This window comes from Sarcophilus harrisii, chromosome 2 (assembly GCF_902635505.1).
Source record: "Sarcophilus harrisii chromosome 2, mSarHar1.11, whole genome shotgun sequence".
NCBI lineage: Eukaryota > Metazoa > Chordata > Mammalia > Dasyuromorphia > Dasyuridae > Sarcophilus > Sarcophilus harrisii.
In genome coordinates this window covers 431,273,409-431,285,812 of record NC_045427.1, presented here as the reverse complement: position 1 = coordinate 431,285,812, position 12,404 = coordinate 431,273,409, and the positions used below count along the sequence as shown (strand labels likewise).

The 12,404-nt window shown below is 37.2% G+C and overlaps 1 protein-coding gene across 2 annotated transcripts in view; it reads right to left on the bottom strand.

The window, feature by feature from the left end:
• The window catches only part of CTNNBL1 (catenin beta like 1), a 204,729-nt gene that overhangs the window by 14,029 nt on the left and 178,296 nt on the right, over positions 1–12,404 (bottom strand). The gene's annotated exons all lie outside the window — the stretch shown is intronic.

Here is a 12,404-nt window from a genome sequence, read left to right as displayed (position 1 = left end):
CACAATTCTACTTATCCCAATGTGCTCTCATTATATTCTCTCTACTCAAGTCCATCTTGCATTAATGGAGTCACTGTGTATATTATTTTTTTGATTCTATTCATTTAAGTCTGCATCAATTTGTGTTTCCATATTTTTCTCAAAGCACTAATATTCTGTTATGTTCATGCGTCACATTTTCTTTAGCCATTTCCCAATCCATGGGCACTTTGGAATTGGAATTGTATTGTTGTGAATAACCAGTGGATCATCATATTGTACTGCTGTTACTGTGCATAATGTTCTCCTGGTTTTGCTTATTTCACTCTGCATCAGTTCATATGAATTTTTCCAAGTTTCTACTTTTCTTTGTATCCCCATTGCAAGTATCTGGCACACAGTGAGGGCTTAATAAATGGCTGGGTAACTTGAATATTTCATACTTATGGGGTTCCACTTTTACAATGAAGGAAAGAAAGCATATATTCTCCACTCATCTCCAAGGCTAATTTTGGTTATATAATTTTTAGTTTTATTGTTTTGTTTACATTATTGGAGTCACTGTATATGTTGTTTTCCTGGTTCTGTTTACTTCAGCCTGCATCAATTTATATAAGTCTCCATATTTTTGTCAAAACAGCAATATTCAATTACATTCACGCATCACATTTTCTTTATTTCCCAATCCATGAACACTTTGTTTAAAGTTTGTGGCTACCACAAAAACCCTGATATGAATATTCTGGTGTATATGAACCTTCCTTTCTGTTTTTTACTTTCTTAGGATGCTATCTAGATATATCCTACTGCAGAGTAGAATCTATGAGTCAAAGGTCATGGACATTTTGGGCACCTTTTAAGCAAAATTTAACAATGCTTTTAGAATAACTGGAAAAATTCACAGCTCTACCAAAAATGTATTAGTTTGTCTTCCCACAGTCCCTCTAATATTCTTTCCATCTTCTGTCCTCTTTGCCAATTTGCTGGTATGTGGTGAAACTTCAGTGATATTCTGATTACTTCTCTCTTATTATTATTAATTTGAAATAACCTTGTATGGCTATTTTATAGCTATTTTGTAATATTGTAATATAACCATATTGTAATTCTTTAATTTTTCACCACTTATCCACTGGAAATGGCTCTTGCTCTAATGAATTTGTGTTAATTTCCTATATATACTAGGTATCAGACACTCCTCAGAAATATTTAATGTACTTATTTTGTTCATGGGAAAGGTTTTTAATTTCATGTAACTGAAGTTATCTATCTTTTGTGATCAAGGAATGAAACCTTCCAATATGAGATCTGTAAATGTGAAGTAGCTTCATATATAAAGTTATAAGAGCATATACCTAGAAGAGGAGAAACTAACAATCCATGAAGAGAAAACTCATTTTCCATAGATATTAGTTGGAACTATGTGTGCCCATTAAACTATATGGATAAATCCAGGTTTACTGAAAGTTCTTTTATCATAAAAGACTATGAGTGTGAGAGTGCCATGGCACAATAGCCTGGCTGTTCTATTAAAAACTCTACAAGGTGACAGATCATCTGAGATCATTCAGTCATTCTTCATAAGCAACTAAAGTGAACTTTGACTTGTCAAAATATTTTGCTGTTATCTATCTACATAATACACACATAGATATATGTGTATCTATATACATACATACATATGTATATTTGGCTTCAAAATATTCATAGATTCAGGGTCCTTCATGATCTATGGACACTAATTTTCTAGACTGACCTTATATTAGATATGTGTTCACATAAATGACATTTTAACAGAATTAGCCTATTTTATACTTTTTCATCATTCTTTCTTGGTGCCTTTGTTCACAATTTTGCCTTCCCCTAAAATATCTTCTCTTCCCCTTTAACCTATTGAATTTTTCACTTTATTCTATTTATTTATTCTATAAAATGAATGAAATACTACTTTCTTTATTGCTTGATGATTATTTTATTCTTTGCCTCACACAGTACTTTGCTTTTATACATCTCTAATGTGCTTTATCAAGTAACATTGTGTATAAGGTAACTGAATTTGTGCCTCCTCTAAATACTAGACCACAAAGACAAGAAACTCATTTAAAATTTCTTTCACTTAAGGTAAATAATAATAGGTACTTAAAGTGTGTTGATGAAATTAATGAACTCACAGAACCTCAGAAGGAAGGTCAAAGGCCAAGACTTCCAAGGTCAACTAACCCAATATGTATCTGAATAGGAATGCCTTTCACAAAGTCCCCAATACAGGAATAACTGGTCTCTCTGTCTGATGACCTGTGAGGAAGAGGAACTCACTCCTTCGGGGAACCCTAGTCTATTTTTGAAAAGTTCCAATTGTTATGCCACGGTTCTCTTTTATTATCCTGACTCAGTTTCCCTAATTATCCTGACCCAGTCCTGACTCAGTTTCTCTAATTGTTCTGCTTCAGTTTATAATTATCAGCTCAAAGCTCAGTCCTACAATACCTCCCTCCCTCTTTATTGGAATATTTGATAAGGATAAAAGATCTGATGTTTTAGAATATCAAAATGCCTCTCCCCATCCCAAGCTATCAGAATGTCAGATACCGTCTCATCAAGATGCCTCTCCCCATCTTGGGGTGCCTCCCCCCATTTCCAGAGGCTCACCCCACTCTGTCAGAGTCCCGTTCCCGCTCTTAGGACCCAGACTCCGCCCCTGCCTCGATCTACCTCCTGAGTATGAGTCATATGTATATAGGTCATTGAGAACTCACATTGTTTGCTGGATTCTTGGAAAGGATAGTCTCATTCAGCCCTGGGACCAAACCATGGATCCATTTGGTCCGAGTAAATCTCTCCCTTTAAATAAATTATTAAATACTCTCTCTTGCCTCAGTTTCTCTGGCATTACACAGTTATTTCAATTTTTTCTTAAATGGGACCTAAATCTATTTCTTTTTAGTTTCTATACACTCTACTGACTTTTTCTTAAGAATGTACAAATCCAGTCCTTTTTTTTCTTTTTTGAACCAGAGCCTAGAGAAGGCATTAGTCAAAGAATCTTCAGCCTAAATTAACAGAACTTCCCATGTACTCTTTCCCTAGTAACATTCTCCTCTAGTTTGTTACCAAAATCAAAGATATCATTCCTTGAATTGATAAATGATTCTACTTTTCCTCCCTAGGGTCCTTGGGATGCAAGGGGAATACATTATTAAATCCAGAAAACCCCTTATTTATATGCCACTTCATCCATGAAACATTTCCTGTATCCCTGCAACCTCTCACACTTCTGAACTCCTGTAACTATTTATAGCTTCCCTGTAGCATTTATTGTACTACCCCATATTGTAATGACATGGCCCTTTCTCTCCCTCTCTAGATTATAAGTTCTTTGAGGGAAGAACATGTGATTGTTAACTCATTTTGTATAGCAATTAGCATTGCTGTCTGAGGAGATGGGCTCTCCATAAATAATATCTGACAAAAATTCAATTCAATTCACATATATTTGCTATCTACTATGTGCAAGATTCTGTTGAGTACAGGAATATACAAAACATAAGATAAATAAGAGTTGTCTCTTCACATATAAGAAGGGCAGTGTGGCAAGAAAGATATCACAAAAAACAATACAATCAATAAGTATACAGAAGGAGCACAAAGTGCCATGAGAGAGAGTTCTGAGAAAGAAGATATACCCAATGGCTAAGAAGGAAGAAAGGAAAATTTTCCTGTGGATGTGGTATATGAGTTGGGCCTAAAGGATGGATCAATTGGCATCAACTGGAAGAAGTGGGGATGGTGAATAGCAGTTAAGATGACATTGCATAAGGCACAAATACACATAGCTAGAAAAGGGTAGGTCAAGTTCAGGGAATTGTTGTCATCCCTTTCTTAATTCTAGGCTGTTTTTCTTTCCTCTTCTTTAATATAGCTTTTTTAAAGAAAAAACCTCCCTTGAGGATCCTATTATTTTCCTTTGTTTCCTATTCTCCAAACATTCCTAGGAACTGGTATCACAGCCATCAATCATCAACAAGGAGCCCTGGGAGGCTGTTTAGAAGCAGACAGTGCCGCTCTTTATTTGCCCAGGGGGCCAGCCCATAGCAATACAAGTTGTTGTTTTACTTCTCCTTCCTAAAGGATTCTACTCTGCCAGGTGCTAGTTTAAAAAAGCAAGAGGCTTGTCAAGTACTAGGCCCTGTACTACCTTGCAGATCACCAACACCAATTCCCAGGTTCATTTAGTAGCAAATTGTATGGTCATTTTATAACAGCATTAATACTCACATGGTAGTTTAAGTATAAAGTATAAGTATATGCCATGTATATGGCCATATAAGTATGTATAAGCCATGATGTTCAAAGCTTTTAAAAATAAAAGGACCTCTTTCGTTTCTCATTTATGCATAATCACAGCTTCCTGCTTCAGGACTCCTAAGTGTCCATAAGCATGGAGAATTGACAGGAAAATAATCTCATTTTCACTGTGTGTTTCTGGGAACCTATTTATAGCATGGGGTAACTCACAGGTGCTATTGATGCGGGAAAGATTCCAATCTTTGATTCCCAACTCCCCCTAGCTAATGTAAATTACCCTTTGACTCACAAATCCTGTTCCCTTTGAATTCCAATAGAAGATCCAGACCTGTCCCAGCCCCACCCGGATCTGAGCCAACTTTGGGGCTACACCCCAAAGCCCCTTGAGCTAAGTCTCCAATTTAAAAGGACCACACTGGGAACCCCTCTTTGCAGAAATTCCGAACATGCCAGCCATGTGAGGACCCTTTGTCCACTGGACCCTCTGTCCAGTGCCCTCCTTATCTCTACCTTCACCCATCTCCTACTTCTAAACTCAATAATAAACCTCTTTTATCAATCTAGCTCTCCAGGCCAATAAATGCTTTTATTGGGAATTCCGCGCCGCTACTAGACCTCATATACTGCCGTTATCCTTGCGCCGAATCCAAGGGGGTTGCAGGGGATCTCTGTTTGACTCCCTGTACCCCAAACCTGCCACTAGACCTTAACTAAACCCTAATTTCATTTAGGTCCCCCAAATCTAGACCTCAACATGCTGTCTACACCCCAACACTATAGTGTTTTGGGGAAACACAAGGAAGTATGTCAAAGAAATAGAAAACTCTTGTCTTTGTTCTTGAGGAGTTTTCAGTCTATCTCAGATAACTATGTATGCATGTACAATATCGGAACAATAAAATACAACATCTTCTTAAGTAAAAATGAAGTTCCAAAGGGCCTTTCTGGAAGAAATATTATGATTTAGATATTGATCTATTATTTACAGACATAGACAGGAAATTAGTGGACTGTGTTCAAATCGGTGTGGATGGAATAGAGGAACCCACAATGAGGAATAATTAAAGATGATGTCTGAGAAAATGAGAGGGATCAATTTCTGTAGTGTTTTGAGGAGCTTATATCTGAAATGTTCAGCCAGAGGTTCCTGAGCTGGGGAGGTAGGTGTGGAATCACAATGAAAGCATTGTTAGAGCAAGAATATCTAGTCACACAGATGCCTACAAATTAGAAGAAAGTAAAGGTAGAGAAATTAGAAAACAGCTGTAAAAGTTTGGCAATTAGAGTCCAGAAGGTAGTGGCTATATGATTTGCAGACAGACATTATTAAAAAAAAAAAAAAAAAAAAAAAAAAAAGAACTTACAGGACACAGAATCAAAATGCTTGGAAGGATCTCAAAGATTATCTAGTTCTGGTTCAATCTTTCTTGTTTTTTATGTGAGGAAATCCAGGTAGATATACAGACTTATAGTAGATGTGGGGAAGAAAAAAGAATAAGGAAAATTAAAAAGACCCTCTAGCCAAATGAAAGGGTTGGAAAGATGATTAAGCCACTGAAAAAAAACAGATTTTGGGAAGGGATAAAATTTCAGAGTAAACTCAAGATTTTGACAGGTTAATTTCAGTTATCAATAAGATAGGAGAAATCAAAGAAATGGGGGGAAAATTAGTCCAAGGTCAGAACCGGAGGTACAGGCTTGGGAATCATATGTTTAACAATCATACAACTTTTATTAAAGTATGCAAGCACTACATGCTGAGTACTGGTGAGGTTGACGAGGGAAGCCCGGACACTTTTTCTCTCTCTCTGACTTCTGGGTGAGTCATGAGGTGAAGCACTTGGGAAGCTCCTTGAAGGAGAGATTCTCCTTGAATCCTGGCCTCCGTAAAAGACCCCTCTGAGGGAAACAGGATAAACTGCTTCATTCTGTTATCCTGAGAGATGGGAACCACCCCCATTGATCACTACTGACTAAGCTTCCCATTGAATTAAAGATCAGCCTAGAGACACTCATTCAATCCTAAAATTCTCTATTCTAATTCTAGCTCAAGTTGCGCCAGCCTCCATCAAGAGCAACCCCCAGCTTGTAGACAAAGCCTTGGGGCTTAATCTTTGTAGAGGACCTAATATGCCAAGGAATCTCTCTCCCTGACATAGCAGCAACCCTCTGCCCGCAGAAATGATATTCTCTTTCAGCATTATGGTCTCTTTATCTTTCTCACCTATTTCCCTAACGAGACTTTATATCTCTCTGTTAGGATTTCTCTGCTAGAAACTTTCCTTCTCTTCAGGGACCTTGCCACCAAGGAATTCGGTCTTTCTATTCATGCATAGCAAAGGCTGACTTCCCAATGCCAATAATAAACTTCTTTTACCAGTCTAGCTTTTCAGGTTCGTAAATTCCTTTATGATGGACCTCTGTGCCACCAGAAGGGGGGTTCCCACAACTCCCCACCCTGCACTGAATACTAGGGGTAATCTAGGAGAGCCAAACCTCTTCATTTGATTCCCTGAACCTGCCACTAACCTCATCATTTAACTCCCTGACCACTTAACTTCATCAATGTGAGTACAAAGACAACAATTTCTCCTCACAAGTCACACACACACACAGAGGAGAGAGAGGGAGAGGGAAAGGGAGAAAAAGAGGGAGAAGGAAAGAGAGAGAGAGAGAGAGAGAGAGAGAGAGAGAGAATAAGTGTAAAGGGAATAACTACTAAACAACTTAAAGCAAGTTATTTTGGGAGAGAGGACACGATTAGTTGAGGGACCTTAGGAAAGGCTAGATGTGAATTTTGGAGTTGATTTCATTATGCAGACTTATCATTCTGAAAGATGAAATCATTGCTGAAACTCGAACCTCCTCAAGCAATGATGGCCCCTTGGGCCCTCCTCTCTCTGATTGGAGAGGATGGAAGGTGGATATCAGAGAACTTCTCCAGATCCTAAATCTCTTAAGAGTGACCAGGATATTCACTTCATCACTTCCTACTCAGACACCATTAAGGACTTCATGATCTCCAGAAACTTATGATCCTACAAGATGAAATCAACTCTATAACTCACATCTACTCAGATAATCTCCTAACCCAGATGCAGGACTTCATCATGCTTAAACCAGGTAACCATTCTTTCCTTCCCCCTTTCAGCTTATTTTTGTGTGTTGTCTTCTCTATTAGATTGTGTGCTTCTTGTAAGTGGAAACATGTCTTGTGCTTTTTACATCTCCAGGGCTTAACATAGCATCTGGCCCATATGTCTACTGATTTAAAGTGTTACTCATAGAGAAGGAGGTGATTCTTGACACTGAAATCCTAGCCCCTGAAAAGACTGAAGCTGATGGATTCTCTCAAAGTTGTCAACTGCCCTGGGATATAATAAGCGGTTGTCCCCACTTAGATAGGAACCAATACAGTGAATTCCTGCAAAGAGGCCACTATCTGTTGAAGGAGGTATCAACTGGACCATGTCAGCAATAGAGCAGGGGATCAGGTCCATGAGTATCTACCAACTTCCAATCTGAAGGAAGTAGGAAGACCCAATTTTTTAAATTAAAGTTTTTTATTTTCAAAACATATACACGGATAATTTTTCAACAATGACCCTTGCAAAACCTTGTGTTCTAAATTTCCCTTCCCCTTCCCCCAATCCCTCTCCTAAATAGCAAATAATCCAATATATGTTAAACATGTTTTAAAAAATGTCAAATCCAATATATGTATACATATTTCTACAATTATCGTGTTACACAAGAAATATCAGATCAAAAAGGGAAAAATGAGAAAGAAAACAAAATACAAGCAAACAACAACAAAAAGAGTGAAAATGCTATGTTGTGATCCACACTCAGTTCCCACAGTCCTCTCTCTGGGTGCAGATGACTGTCTTCATCACAAGATCATTTAAACTGTCTTCAATCATCTCATTGTTGAAAAGAGCCACAGGTAAGAATCATTCTTTAAAAACTTAAAATTTAAGAAAAATTAATCAAAAGAGAGAGATTTTATGAGTCAGAGTTGAGGAAAGAGTATACTCCAGGCATTTGGCAGGGTCAGTATAAAGGCAAAGATTTGGGATATGAGAGAAAAGAAGGCTAGTTTGGTGGATCCCACAGAGTGTGGGAAGGGAAGAAGACTGGAAACATATGTTTTGAGTCAGATTAAAAGCTAAACAGAGGAGTTTATATGTAATGCTAGATGCAACAGAAAGTTAAATGGAGTTGACTAGAGTAGAAAGAGGTGATCAAGGTGATAAGTATCTTAATTGTTAGCTGTCTAAAAGTATAGAAGGAAAAATACAAATATGAACTATGTTAGAAACGGCAAGCTTTGGTAAATTATTGGATATGTAGGTTAAGAGAAAACAAAGAGTCAAAGATAATATTATTGCAAACACAGGAAACAAATTATGGCAGTACCATCAATAGAAGTGGAGAAATCTGGAATAGGGAAACATTTTTAGAAAGTGATAACCCATTCAACGGTGGATAAGACAGGTTTATTGAATGTCACTGGGATTAATAGATAACTAGTGACGTGGGGTGGAATCATCTATACAGAGATGATAGTTAAAATCATGAGAGGGAAGGGAAAAGAAGAGTGAGAGGACAGAGTGAGGAGAGAAGAGAAGAGGGCCAATGGAAGAATTTTAGGGATCACCCACAGTTAGGGAACTTGATAAAAATGGTGAGGCAATAAAGGAGTAATCAAATAGAAGACAAACCAGGAAAAATTAGCATCCTGAAAACTTAGAAAAGAAAGAGTATACAGAAAGTGAGGAAGAAGACTAAAAAAGACATTAGATTTTACAAATCATAGATCAATCATAACTTTGGAGAGAACAGTTTCAACTGAGTGATGAGATCAAAGTCAGATTACAAAGGATTTTTTTAAAGTGAATCAAAAGAAGTAAAGGCAGCAAGTATAGATACATTTTTGTAGGAGTTGAAAGGGGGAGGGAGAGCTATAGAATGAAAGCTGAAGGGTAGGATTTGGACATTAAAAAAAATTTTAAATTATTTTCAAAACATATGCACAGATAATTTTCAACATTCACTCTTGCGAAACCTTGTGTTCCAAAATTTTTCCCCTCCCTTACTCCCGTTCCCTCCCCTAGAGATGGCAAGTAATCCAATATGTTAAGCATGTGCATATTTCCACAATTATCATATTGCACAAAAAAAAAAATCAAATCAGAAAGGGAAAAAATGAGAAAGAAAACAAAATGCAAGCAAACAACAAAAAAAAGTGAAAATACTATGTGGACTTTTTTTTTTTTTTTAAAGAATGGGATTTATAAGTTTTAAAATAATTTTAATACTTGCTTGAAAGCAATATGGAATGAATGAATCATTAGAAAGTAAATGAATGAAGATTCTCCAGAAGGGATGAATGAGGGTGTATCATATGTAATCTTCAAGAAAAAAACTGGAGGGGATCGATCACACACACACACACATACTAACTAACTAGATTAAGCAAAGAGCAACTTCTGTGTCCGAATAAGAGAGAAGAGGAGAGAGAACAGAATGGTATAAAGGATTCTTGAGAGAAATAGAAAAGGAGGACACTCATGTCAAATGGCTTCAAATTCCTCAGTAAAATAAGAGTCCAGGCCTTCAGTTGAGAGAAATGAGACAAAGGAAGCATAAGAGAGGAGTGAGGAGGAAAAAGGAGACAGTTTGAAATGGTTTTTATGGGAAAGGAGATGCACAATTAGGGAGGAATAAAATACTATCTCGCTGTAATGAGTGCCCAGTTGAAGTTGGATAGCATGAAATAATGATGGAAGCTGTGAGTGTATAAGTCCATCAGGGAATAAAAAAGGGAGAGCAAGAGACTAAGCCTAGCTAAATTAAATTAAGTTTCTTCATTTAGGTCAAAAGCGTCCCTGGTGGCTTTTTCTTTCACACAATTTGATCTTTTTCAAAACAAGGCAACTGTGTACTGTTCTCTAAGGTTTTTCTAAATATGGCTCTTGTGAATCAATAGGGTAAAGTCAAAAGTGTAGGATGAGACTCTACCACTTCTTTTTCATAACTTCTAAACTCTGATGAAGCACAAGTAGACATACTGCTTTTAGACACATGGCAGTATGTATTCAAAAGCTACATTTTAAAATGCATATCTCAGCTATGACTACAAATCATCATCAAGAAAAAGATCACTGGAGGCACATTAAGCACAGAGAAAGATGAAACAGATATTGGCTGCTGACAGCTCAAATTCTATGCCAGAAGAGCCACAGAAATTGACGTGAAATACAACCTGCTATTGTCACAAAAGCAACTTATCTCCCCAGTTATAACTCCACAGCTTAAGATGCTTATTGTTGAAAGGCCTCAAGGGTGTTGAGCACATAGCTGTCCTGAGTGCTTAGAGTGAAAGGAAAAAAAAGAAATGGGATGGTTTATGTATCATTTCAATGAGAGAAAAGTGGAAAGGTTTACACAATCATTTTCAGCAATTCCTCGGAAGAAAAGGGATGAATAATGATGAAAATAACAGGTCATATTTATATAACATTTTAATATTTATATAGTACTTACATTTACTCTCTCATTAGACCCTTATAACAACTCTGGGTGGGTAACAGGTAAATAATTTTTATTCTCATTTTACAGCGGAGGAAGCTGAATTAAAAAGAGGTAAAATAACTTATCCAAAGTCACAAATGGTTGATAAATAGCATAGCTTACACTCAAACCCAAGACTTCTAACTTCATATCCAGTATTCTAGCTATTATAACTTAATAGTTTCAGATACCTTTTTTTTTTTTAAAGTGAGATGGCATCTCATCTCATTTCTAAAAAGATCTCAAGAGTTGAACAAGTCTGGTTTCTTCAAGAAAAGGTTATGCCAGTCTACTTCATCTTTTTCTTTCACTGGATTACTATGCTTGTAAGTCAAGGGAATGTCATAGATATAGTTAACCTAGATTTTCATAAAGCATTGGACAAAATTTTTCATGCTGTCCTTATGGAAAAACAGAGATAGATGGAGACATGAAAGTGCAATTAAGTGGTTTTGGTGTTGGTTGAATGCCCGAACCTAAAAATAGTTTTAACATTTTGATATCAACTTGCAAAGAGGTTTCAAGTGGAATGCCCTGAAGATCTGTGTTTGACCCTGTGCTAACATTTTTATCAATAACTTAGATACCACCTTTATTAAAAGTGTGAATGACACACAGCAGTAAAGGTTACCTAATATACTGAATAAAAGAGCTGGGATTCAAAAAGACCTCTCAATTCAGAAATGATGCTAATCAATTAGCAACTATCATTTATTAAATGCCTACTTTGTATAGGTCATTGTGCTAGCTACTGGCAATAGAAAGATAAAAGAAAATCAGTCTTAAGAGGTCAGTCAATGTGGGAAACAACATGTAAACAACGGTATACAAACAAGACAGATATAGGATAAACTGGGAGTTATTTCAGAGGAAAAGAAGTGAGATTAAGGAAGTCTGGGAAAGGCTTCTTGGAGAAGGTGGGATGCCAGGCAAACTAGGAGGCAGAGACAAAGAGAGAGAATTTTTCAGGCCAGTGAAAATTCTCAGAGCTGGAAGATAAAGTGCTATATGTGAAGACCATGTGGAGGGGAATAAGGTGTACAAAGCCTGGAAGATAAGGAAGGGCCAGATTATGAAAGGCTCTGAAAACCAGAGGAGTTGATATTTGATCCTGGAGGTGATAGGGAGCCATTGAAATTTACTGGAAGACAGACATGCATTTTAGGAAGATCAATCTGCCAACTGAGTGAAGGACAGGCTGAGTGTGGAGGAGAATCAGGGATAAGAGAGAACAATCAGCAGGCTGCTGCAATAGTCCAGGCACGAAGTGGGGAAAGTCTAGATGAGAGTGATGTTACAGAGACAGAAACAACAGTATTTGGTCCTTGGATGGATTTGGAGGATGAGAGCAGGTAGAGTGCTATTGTTGAAGCTGTAAGCCTAGGTGCCTAGGAGGATGGTGGTAACCTCAACAGTATTATGGGAGTTTGGAAAGAGGAGGTTTTAGGGGATTATGGCTACAGAATATCCAATTTGAGATTTTCAACAGGGAGTTGGAGATTCAAGTTTGGAAGTTAGTTGAGAGGTTAGTAAAGGATAAGTGA